Below are 13,361 nucleotides of genomic sequence, written 5' to 3'. Positions count from 1 at the left end.
AATCCAGGGATCACTAGGCCCTACATCGAGACATACTCTCCAGTCGTTACCGTGCATTCCATCCCAGAATCACTAGGTCCAACGGAGAGAAAATCCACCGCTTGGCTTTACCGTATATCCCGCCATTCACCAGCAAGGACTCCTAGGGCCATCAAGGCACACAATATGGCTTTACCGCAACCCACAGTCCAGTTCAGGGGTTACTAGGCTAGTGGCTTCATGCATCCTCAGTCTGGTTCAGGGACCACTACCACCATGTGTTTGTCAATTCGGAGATCCACCCCACTCAGCTTCGAATCCAATCTGGCCATCCCCCACAAAACACATGAGAGAACCCATCTCTTCAAAGCTATCAGGACATGGTAAGGGTAGGTTAAAAATACTGTCACACCTGGCAAGACCCATGCCATGGTAGAAAAGAAACACATGCAATCCCATGCATGCCAAATCTAGAAAAGAAAATACACATGCAAGTTGATACCTATAATGAAGCCTGTTGTAGCTGCTTGATCCTGCCTTTCCCTGCTTGATCCTTGCTTCCTCTTGCCTTCTTTGCTTTTCTTACTCCAATGCCAATGTGCTCCAAGAAAACTCTAAGTGTCCAAGAGTATGAGAGAGAGAGACAATAATGAGAGAGCTCCAAAACTAAACTGACCAAGTCTTGCCAACTGATCCTCATAAGCCTTTTTATTAATGAGGCCTCTATTTTCTTCATTTTCCATTATTTTCCTTCATTTTCCTCCTCACATGCAACATGTGACCTTTCACCTCCTTTTTCTCCTAATTTACATTATTTTCATAAATAAATGTCCCAAAAATGCCATTTTTCCTCTTTAATGCCTTTGCCAATTTCCTTAGCCATAAACAACAAAATGAACATCCCCTAGGATGCCTTGCCCACCATTCAGCTTGGAATACGTGTCCCATCATCCATGGTATTTATATATTTTTACAAGGAATTTTCACCAAGGTTGTTACAGAACCCTCCCCCTTGGGAGAACACCGTCCTTAATGTTCAATGACACCTATAACCAACATGACTTCTGAAAACAAAACATACTACCCATGGAGCTTTATAACACAACTCGTTGCACTATTTACAATGAAAGATCTGCTCAAAATCAAAACATCGCGACAACATGATAACATACCGCATACAGGAGCTTTATAACATAGCTCATTACAGTATTTACAATAACCACATATACATATACACATATGTACATTTTCTCAACCAACAAATAAAATAATATGATTCCTACATCTGCAACAAGGGAATCTAGAGGCTCACACCTCCACCCTCAAAGTAATACCAGGATCCACCTCCTTCCTAGGAAGTCCAGAATCCACTGCAAAGTCAAATATGCATCCAATGTCCAGCGCTATAATCCCGTGCCACTTGTCCTCTCAGCGAACAGTTACTGGCTCATTGTTCCAGGGTGCACTCCCAATGTGCATCTGATTCCATATGGCAATGCTAATGACCAAAACAAATCCATCTGTGACCTTCCCTTCTCTACTACACAATCCCTCGGGAATCCGGCCACCCCTTCCATGCAGTCACTCACCTTCCAAGTTCCATTGGCACCCCCATCCCGAGCAGTCCATCCCTTGGCAAGGCTTCCTCGCATTGGAAGATACAAAAACCAAGGCATATACCTACCTCAACACATCATATCGGTCATAGCATGCTCATGGAAATCAATGGACACTATTGGGTACCAGTGTCCCACAATGGCCCTGCTCCTAAAGTGCTTTACCAACATATTGTTGCATGTTTCAATTCCTTTGTTGTTGCTGCTAATTCTTGCAGTTGATTTCAACCACCCAACTGGGCATGTTCATGCTTCCTGTACCAAGAACATAACTTCCATTAGATTCAAAATAAATTGAAATAATTTCACATCATACCTCATTGGTAGCTCGCCCATAAGGTACATTTGCAATCTTGTTCGCTTCCTGTCACAACAAATCAAACTAGCATATTTGACCAAAACATCTATAAAAATATCAAATCAGGTTAGCTCAAAACATAACCATCAAAGTCATAAATGACATGTAACCATCATAAACCAGAATCAGAGATGACATATAGTCATCATATATCATAATCATAAATTGCATGCTTAGCAAACCTGAAATAATATACCGATACTTATCCTTTAATCAATCCTTAGGTTCTTCCTTTGTTTATATCTCGTACACACTCTGGATCGATTGCCACACCAGACAAACACCCAGTGCCTTCTCCTCAACCATACGCTCATGCCCATAGTGTGCATCACACACATACAACCACACTTGACACACAACACCATGCAATACATGCACCTACACCTGACATACAACTCATACACCTACAACTAGTGTATACAATACAATGCATCCATCTATACTCGACGTGAAATACCACCCAATACATGTACCTTCATAGAGTACCACACAACGAGTACACATGCCACAATACCATGACTACATGATGCACATACATAATACCACATGCCCTCGACACAACATGTATGACATGCACCCAATGCCACACGTGCACCAATACCATATGTACGACATGTACACACTACCACCTGTACACTACACCACATGCACAACGTGTGTACAACATCACATGTACACGGTGCCACCTGCACAACATGTACACGATACCACATGTACACCACACCACTTGTACAACGTGTACACAATACCACATGTACACAGTACCACACACACTATGTGTATGCGACACGATATGTACATAGCATCATATGCATGACATGTACATAGAACCACATGCTCATAGCACCCTATGTACAACATGTGCACGGCACCACATGCTCACAACACCACTTGTACAATCATGCACACAACACCATATGTACATAGCACCATATATACAACATGCACGCAACACCAAATGTACATAGTACTGCATATCCAACATGTACATAGCATCATCTGTACACAACACTGCATATCCAACATGCATAGAGCACCATATGCACACACGCCACATATACATCACAAAGACAATACAATATGTATACAACACCCCATATGCAATATTCACACAACCCTATTTGTACCATCTTGTACATAACATTGCATAAGTAACATGTACACACACTATGTATACACAACGCCACAAGTGCACACATCATAGATGCAACATGTACAACATATACAACGTACGCACAACAATAGCACCACACTATCCTTACCAAGATAACTTGCTTCCTGTGTCTTATCCATGCTTATCCTAGCATGCCACAAACCACACTGCTTTCACTTTGTTGATGTATCCTTCAACATTACTTGTCATAGCATAAACATAGGCATAATGCAAGCATATAAATTCATATTCACATGACACTGACCTCATATATTTGTCATGACTACTCTTCCACTTGATTCCTCGCGAGACCAGGAACCTCTTCATGTCGTTCTCCTACATAGGCAATCATTCCTCCACAAGAATGATCACTAACAACCATATCAGACGGTAACATAGATACTTGGATACATACATACATATATAAATGTTAGCATAAACAATCATGGTCCTGTCAGACAACGACATACATACATACATGTATAGATATAAATGTTAGCATTAATAATCATGATCCATGAAAACCTTGTCAAACATGACATACATACACACCTACATGTATAAACATCAACATAATCACGATCATAGCATAATTACTAAATACCAAGGTCAAGGTTAAAATAACTTTCTTTATTCGTGCACAACATTTAGAACAATAGTTCCTAACATAGCTAAGGCATATGACACCTCAGATCCATTTACTTTACATTTTTTGGTTACCTTTCTCATGTCTGCACTACTTCTGTCCATTTACCACGATGGACCCAACCAGTCCAACCAACTATCATAGTCTTACCTTCCGCTGCGCTTACTCATACACCGAGCTTCATCCGTGCCTTACATTACTTGTTGAGTACTACACAACTCTCCCTAGGTTACATTAACTTTCCTCTTTCCCAACCAATTCCCGAGACTCAAAATGTAAAAGGCAAGACAAGGAACAAAGAAGAAGAAGACCATAAAAACAAATAACAACATGACTCTGCAAACAAAGTGGCATGGCCATAAACTAGACATAAACAAAGCCGCAAATCAAGCTCAACAATTCATAAAAGACCAAAAGCACAAGACTAACAACAAACACCACGACTCAATCCCCATGGCTCCCAGGGAAAGCTCAACTAGAGCCTTCTTCAAGATTTCATGGCAACCTCTCTTGCCATGCAACTCCATACATCATGCTTTCATTAACACATAATTATTAGTGCATAAATAAACATAAAAATACACTTGTGACCTCATCTTGTTGTGCCATGCACATTGCTTGCAACTAAACACATCCACGCCATCTCTTAATGGACTCCAATCCTTTAACGGATCCACCTGTAGCTAAAGACAAGCTAATATACCTGTCAAGTACATGTTCATGAATAATGTCAGACAAAACCAAGGTTAAGCAGACTTCTTGTGTGCAAAGCACTCATTCATTCGAAATTAGAGTTTCCAAACCTAGCCAAAGGAATTCTTGCCCAATTCCTTTCTCTTACCTTTTTACCTTGTTGGAATCGAGGCTTACTATGTGTTGTCACGCCACCCAACTGTTAGTTATATAAACACATCAACTATTACCTTGTCATGCTAATACCAAGCATGTTACCTTGCAACTTCTCACACATGTCAACCACATGTTCAAAATATCAAGTCAATCATATATATTAATTTGAAATCAATCATTACCAAGACTAACAATCATGAATCCATAGGCAACTCATAGTCATAAGTCATAATACTACAACTATAACCTACTATACTTAAGTACATGTCAACTGTCTCAACACATATATTTTAGTACAATCATCTTAAAACAAGATCATTTGAACACATACTCATATTAAACAATTCATTAATCAATCAATAACTTGCAAACATACCATGTTAAATAAATCAACTAGGCACCAAACACTCAAACAACAAATAAACATCATAATCAAACAACCAAGCACCAAATATACGACATAAGAAAACTCACACCTTAATGTATATCAGGGGAAGCTATCTTGTCTACATAATAAAGATAGGTTAGCATGATAAAACTTCACAACGTATTAACTCAAGCACTCGTAAGATCATGATATCCATAACAATATCTAACTAACATGTTCACATTGTAAACTCATACACATATGCAAAGTCAATCTAGATTAGTATGACATCATCTCACAAATATGTCGGTTCATACCTGAATATTGCAACCATAACCATCTGCATAGGTCAAACCAGGTTAACACAATACATATAACATCAAGATTTTCAAGGAAATGAACATAACCATCACGCATATGACCAATCCAAATTATAACATCAATATCTCAGTGAAATGACCCTAATCATCAAGTTAATAGCATATAACAACAATAAGCTATATATCATACTCATCGACAACATACAATATAATCATCAAGTAATCTAATATAAAACAACAATAGCAATGGATACAACTACAAGTTACTATCATTCTTGACTATCCGACACGTGTATATAACCACACTACTCATGTAACATCTATCGTGAATGTAACCATAACATCAAATATATGTTCATAAACCTAATGCATACAATAATCCTTAACTTACATACCTGCATGCCAAACATACACTACCTATAGGATTATCTACTCTTATCCCAAAGTCCAATGCTGCAACCTCATTATAATGATTTTCATCTCCTGCTCCATCTTAGCCAACATATTAACATCATAACATCCAATAGTACTATGGTGACCTAAATTGCATACAATGACTTCACAAGGCATATTTGACCTACTATACATGCATAATCATATCCAAGACCATACACGCATAACAACTTCATATACACACATAAAAAATGAGTACCAAACCATATACACATCATTCCATCTAGAGTCCAGTTTTCAATGAATGACCATATCAACTACACAAACCATGACCTCATGCATGACAACAACCATTACTCCATTGTACACATTGCCACATGCAACCAACAGTATGCATAAGCAATGCCAAATCAACTACACCTACGCATAAATGCATGTAGTCGAACATAAGCGATCAATTCTTGTAATCAACCTACAAGATTGATACATGTAATCAAAATATTAAAAAATGTAGCCTAACACACAAGGATGTAAGTAGGTATCATGAAATCAACATGTAAGCGACATATAATTCATACACAGTCAGTCAAATATTTATTTCAAATACATTTCATGAAATCAATATCAAATTCTCCATGGTAATCATACTACAACTCTAATCCATCATTAAGAAAATGCAACAAGTATGAAAGTGTAAGAGACACACATGCAACTGATATGTGTGCATGACTGACACACATTCAATCAAGCATTCAAACAACCTATAAGCATACCCCCTTACTGTAGAATTTCCCACTGTAGATTACCTGATAATGCAATATACTAAAGCAAAATACTTGATCTACTTCTACAAACAAACTTGCAGAAGCTTAATCGATTTTGAGCAAGATCAAATAGAACACATATAACAAAGAATGAGAAATCAATCACACATGAACACAGAAGAATACTCTGGGGAAAGCCTCAGCTAAAAACCTCGCTATCTGTATTATCATACAAGTGGAAATATCTCCGGATTACACAAATCTTTAGCTCACAAGCTATCCAGGTCTTAGTACAATCCCTCAATGCTGCTCAAGACTTAACAGACACAACATATGCCTCCCCTCAGTCCTCCAAGCCCGCTATTTCCTTGCGCAGTTTCTCTTGGGTCCTCTGGCTGCCACCTGTGTGAATTCACCTCTCACACAACTCACCAAACTCAAAAAAAACTATGCAATCCTCAAGGAATGAATTCCTTCTGCATGCAAGAGATATCCTCAATGGAATATTCCTGCAACTGATAGTACATTATCCCATCCTCTGATCTTAACTGGGTCTCTAACTGAACTGACATGCATGAGTTATTTATGAGAGAATATTCAGTTATCTGAAGTACACTAGTTACATGCATGCATGCATTAACTAACTGAACTCACAATCAATTCCAAAAACTGTTAGAACTAATATAACTGGACTTAACTCAGTTAACTGAGCTAACTAATTACAACTCAAAGTACAACTCATCCTAATCTCCTTAATTAAGGGATAACTTCCTCAATCAAAGGGATAATTGTTGCATGTCTTCACATAGACTTCATGTTTGATTTTCTCCAACTAATTAACTCAAGATGAATTAATTAATTATTTTTCAAACAACTGCTAAGATCAAATTCGAATTTTAATTCTCAATTTTAGTTCAGGGACTAACTAAAATTGGAATGTATCCCGAAATTCTATTTATAACAATGCTATTTTTAACACTTCTATATTTAGCATTTCTTGTTGCTATTTTCAACACTTACTATCCATGGTCCACACTAAGGTAGAAGGAGGAAGCTACTATAATGGCCCGATCTCCAATGTCCAATTATGGACGTGAAATCTCCAAAGATCTACTAAATTTAACCACACTTGAAAAAAAAATGATTTTTATTTCTCATGCATTTTGTATGAGGTTAAGTCAAAACATTTCACTTATTCCACTTGCAACGTAATAACTAAAAACATGCCACTTTTCCATTTCCTTACATGCAACTTTTCAAATTCCTTGCATGCAACCTTTCAAATTCCCCGCATGCAATTCTTCAAATTCTTTGCATGAAAATAGGCATAGATCAGCTACATCCATATTATCCTACTACAATATTATCCATTCCAAAAAAATAACATTTTCTTCAAACAATTACCATACTTTTACATTTTTCTTCAAACAACTACTATATTATTACATTTGCATGTAAGCGTTTCTTCAAACACTTTACATGCAAACTAATATAGCAAACTATTTGCATACAAGTAGGAATATATCAACTACAACAATACTATTACACATCAATACTATCCCCAACCACAAACAACATACTCAATGAGGCATTTTATCAAACAGTTTGTATGCAATTAATCATTGAACCATTTAAGCATTTCATCAAACACTTTGCATGCAAACTAATATAGCAAATGATTCAATGCATTTATCATAAAATGTAGTAGTACACGTTATGGAAACTAAACCATATGATCAGTGGTATTTTACCTCGCTATGGTTCAAGTTTCAACTTCTCAGATTTCATAGATGAAAAGTTATAACAAAAATACCAACACAATCCTATTTGGTGCACAATTCTAGGAGTATCCAAAAATCTTGACTTCCAGTGGTCATATATCCTAAAATATACCGAATAAATGTCTGAAATTTTGATCACAATATGAATGGCATTTCCCCTCATTGTGGAAAAAATTTCAGCTCCTGAGAGTGCCCAGAAGAAACGTTATAACAAAAATGTCAGCATGACCTGTTTGAGGCCTGATTTTAGGAGCATTCAGAAGGCTCGACTCCCTCTACTCATATCTCCTAAAATATTGTGACTCGGTATCTTAAATTTCTACCACATAATAAGTGGTATGTCCCCTCAATGTGGACAATTTTTCAGCTTCTGAAAGCCTACAGAAGATAAGTTATTGCAAAAATTCCAACATGACCTGTTTAAAGGTGCATTCAGGAAGGTCATCTTCCTTAGATCATAATTGCTAAAGTATTGTGAACCAATATCTGAAATTGTAACCACATTATTAGTGGGGTTTACCTTCAATATGGACAAATTTTCAACTTCTAATATGACACAGAAGAAAATAGCAAATATGACAAAAAGGTCTAAAATTTAACCTTTGTTCTTCATTTCACCCATGATAGAGCCCATATAGTCCAAGTGTTTGAACCATGCTCTGATACCACTTTGTAACACCCTACGGGGTAAATTTGCATATAAAAAACATAATAGGAACATAAATACAATAAACATATCAGTCATCAAAGTCCATATATATAGATATAGATATAGATATAGCTGCAAATGATTGTCCTTCCAAATTCACTTTATTATCTGCTATGTGCTGATTAATGAGGTCAGGATTTTTATAACCCAGAATAAAACATGCTCAGTTCATATTAACTTCAGATAATTACAGACAATCAAATATGAGAATAGCACTCCGTGATGCAAGCAGATCGAGAAAACTTCTCGCAGATGCAGAGCAGGGAGACTTAGTCTCAGACAGACTCAAAAGACTCAAACTAACATCACAGACTATAGAGTTAAAACTCCGTGGTGCAAGCAGATCGAGAAAACTTCTCGCAGATGCAGAGCAGGGAGACTTCACTCAGACTCAAACTTCTCAGACTCTCTAAAACTCTCCAAAAACTCCTTGCCCAAATGAACTTACAATGCTAGTATTTATAATATCCTAGCAGGTCATCCGGTGAAAACTTTTACCGGGAACTTGAAACCAGAAGAATCAAACTTTCGGCTAGAACATCATGCAAGATGTCTATCACGAAAGGACTTTGTACAAAAATTAATGAATAGTTCTAAAGATTCGGGCAAGTGGGGACAACCACTTGTTATCTCGTCCCTTGGAGGCTAAGCCATATGGGGACCGAATCATGACATATCTAAAATGAAAAGATGGCCGGAATCTAGGACATCGGCTCTTATATAAAAGTAATTACACAGTGGAGATTTTATTCGGACTAAATCCCACGGAAACCAGAGAACAATATATGTACAAATAAAGTAGGATATGAAAGGATTTCTTTTGATTGATCCTTATAAAAAAGTAATTACACAGTGGAGATTTTATTCGGACTAAATCCCACGGAAACCAGAGAACAGTATATGTACAAATAAAGTAGGATATGAAAGGATTTCTTTTGATTGATCCCTTCAATCAGTCGTTGTTAGCTCTGTCATCATAATCATGTGCATGAGTATCTAGGACAGCTGGATTATTATGGCCAAGTCTGATTTGGTCTTGTTCTACCAATTCATCAATTAATTCTTCATTATTTGGAGCAAGCACTTCGTATGGGATAGATTCATCTAGCCAATATGGTGTTGTATCTCTGGTACAACAAAAGAATGGGAAGGTGAACACGAATGTTGGCCTGTCTTGTTCGTCCACTGATATCAATCCTCTGAATCTGACAGAAAGCTTAAAGGACTCATCTTCTTCATTAGGAATGACAATTGTGTGTCGGTGGATGAACTCAAACTCTAAGACATAATCATTCTAGACAACTACATGCATTTTCCCAATGTAAAATTCTGACAAACTCAGCAAAAGTCCTATCAAAAATATTTTTATCTCTAGGCAAATACCTAAACATAAATAGCTTAAACTATGGACTCCACCAATTGTTAGAGGGATCGATAGTTGCTGCATAAAATATGACCTTAACCGAACCATGTATCCTAGCTCTCTGGTGAATAGAAAAATAATCTGACCATGTCCAGTCAGTATTTTGAATACATCCAAAATAAACAGGATCTGGTTCCCTAGACAATGCATAATAAACATGCCATGGCCTAATCCTATATGGTAACTCTTTTGTATATGACCATCTAGACTCCTCAGAGTCAAACCATTTTTGCAGAATGATTTGTCTCAGGCATAATGGTAAGACTTGGAACTGTTTTGATAGACATTCTAGACAAAACTCATAATGACAGTTACTACAGACTGTGACATACTTGACTCTTTTAGACTCGACATGACTGGACTGACTTGTAGAAGCTTCATGTTGATTAAGTGGTCTGAACATCTTGATTTCCTTGATTTCTTGAGCACCTTCTCTGGTAAGCATGTCAGCAAGATAATTTTCTGCACCAGATTTGTAAATAATATCAAAATCAAAACCTTCAAGCCATAGTGCCCATCTCAGCACTCTGGTACTACCTTGTTCTAGCAATCTTTTGTTTGCCAACATCTGTTTCATATGCTTTAGATCTGTTCTGACAATAAATTTAACACTTTTCAAGAACAAGTGAAATCTCTTTATTCCTCTCTTTACTGCAAGTATTTCTTTATGAGAAGAAGGATACTTTTTCTCTGTATTATCAAAAGATCCTAAGGAATAGGCACAAACCAATTCTTTTCTTCCATGCTTTTGTAACAAAACTGTAGCCCAAGTGTGATCAGAAGCATCTGTTTCAAGTATAAAAGGAAGATTAGTATCAGGAAGCTTAAGTTTTGGCAAATCATTAAGCTTACTCTTAATACTAATTACTGTTGCTGTCATTTCATCTCTCCAACTCACAACTTTCTTCTTTAGTCTGTTCATCAGTATATTTGTATCCTCTGATTGTTTGGCATAAAAATTCCTTATATAATTCAGACATCCAAGAAATCTCTGCAATGTTTTCACATCAGTAATAATATCGGGAAATTTCAATAGATGGGTTAGCACATGTGGCTGAAGTTCTACATGTCCTTTTTCTATGTGTAGACCCAAGTAGTCAATCTTGACTTTCCCAATTTGAAATTTTTCTTCTGTATCTGAAAGTACCAAGCCATGCTTATATACAAGTTGGTAGAACTGTTCTAAATGGACCTTGTGCATATTTACATCTCTACTAAATACAAGCAAATCATCAATATATATAATAATGTACTCTACCCCACCAAAAATGTCTTCCATTCTTTTTTGGAATTCAGATGGAGCATTTTTCAGACCAAAGGGCATCACAGTCCATTGATATTGGCCATGAGGAACAGTGAAAGCTGTTTTATATCTGTCAGCAGGAATAATACCAATCTGCCAAAATCCACTTTTAAGATCAAACTTGCTAAACACATTAGCATTAGCAATCTTAGCAAGTAACAATTCCTTGTTAGGCAGAGGATATCTAATAGGAAGAAGAGCATCATTCAATGCTTTATAATTAATCACAAGTCTTTTCTTACCTCTTTTCTGCTCACTGTGCTTATTGACATAAAAAGCAGGGCAAGCCCAAGGGCTCTTACAGGGTTCAATAAGCTTATGTTCTAACAGTTGTTCAATTTCTGCTTTGCACAATTCTTGTTCTTTCGGACTCATATGATTTGCACTAGCTTTTTGCGGCCTAGGAACATATCCTTCTTTGTAAGGTAGTGCAACAAAATACTTTTCCCAAACCCAAAAGGCATCTGGCCTGCTGGAAGTACAATCTGCACGAAGCCTATCAGAAATCTGTTGCAAAGTCTTGGGACCATGTAACTCTGCATTTTTGACAATCTTATTAATCTTGGTCAGATCTTGTAGACTATACTGGAGAGGATCCTCATCTTTAGGCTGCACATTGATTTTGTAGTCACTGGAAGCAGGGACTGTGATAGGACCAGCAGTGGTGGAGAATATAACATAATCTTGTCCAAAAGTGACTGGCAAATATTTCTTCAGAAAATCTTGTCCTAACAGAACATCAGCACCAGTATCAAAACTATACAAAGTGACAAAAACCTGTACATCATTCAAGAAAATAGGAAATTCAGGAGCTATATGACTTATTTCCATTAAATCACCAGTGATAGCCTTGAATTGGAGTTTAGTAGGCTGCCAATAATAATGGGGGATGGCTTTATATTTGCAGCAGCTACTCATAGCACCAGAATCTATTTGAGCATCCAAAGTATAAGATTTAATGCTAGGGACTTTAATTCTTATTGGAATAACCACTCTATCTCCAATGCCCATAACATTAAACAGCTCAACATTTTTCTTTGGGGATATCCCTTCAATAACTGGAACATTTTTCATCAGTAAACTTGTTAATTTAGAATTACAATCATCATAATCAGAAATAAGTATTTGAAGCTTGGATGACAACTGTATCATTTCTGACCTTGTATGATGAATTGAAGATTCCAAATCTGTGATCTTCTTCTTGAGAGTATCAATTTGATTCAAACCTGGAGATACGGAAACCTGCAAAGGTTTGAACATTGAATCGAACTCTCTTTCGATGAATTCATCCTCCTCTCTTTCTTCTTCTGAAAATCTTTCTTTCTTTTTAGATGGCAGTTGTTTCTCAAGATTCTCAAGTTTTTCAGTCAATCTTCTTCTTGCTGTAAACTGGACTGGATCTAACTGTGCTAGATCAGCTTTGACTGCTGCAATCTTTGCTTGTATATCTCCTGAAGATTTTAAACTGAACATTTTAATATCAGGAATGAATGTTTCATCAGAATCAGATGATTCTGAATCAATTGTTAATTTCCTGATTTCAGGAATTTCATTATCTGAAGATTCTGAAGAAGAACTTGAAACTTCAAAATATTCTCCATCAGAGTGAGATATGAGATCCCAATCTTGTGGATCGTGGATTGTAGAAAAGATATTCATTATCTTCATCTGCTTCTTATCTTTTCTTTCTCTGCAAGTGT

Source organism: Pinus tabuliformis, chromosome X (genome assembly GCF_031772625.1).
Source record: "Pinus tabuliformis cultivar Carrire ecotype Pingquan chromosome X, CPIR1, whole genome shotgun sequence".
Lineage (NCBI taxonomy): Eukaryota > Viridiplantae > Streptophyta > Pinopsida > Pinales > Pinaceae > Pinus > Pinus tabuliformis.
Note: the sequence above shows the minus strand (reverse complement) of the source record.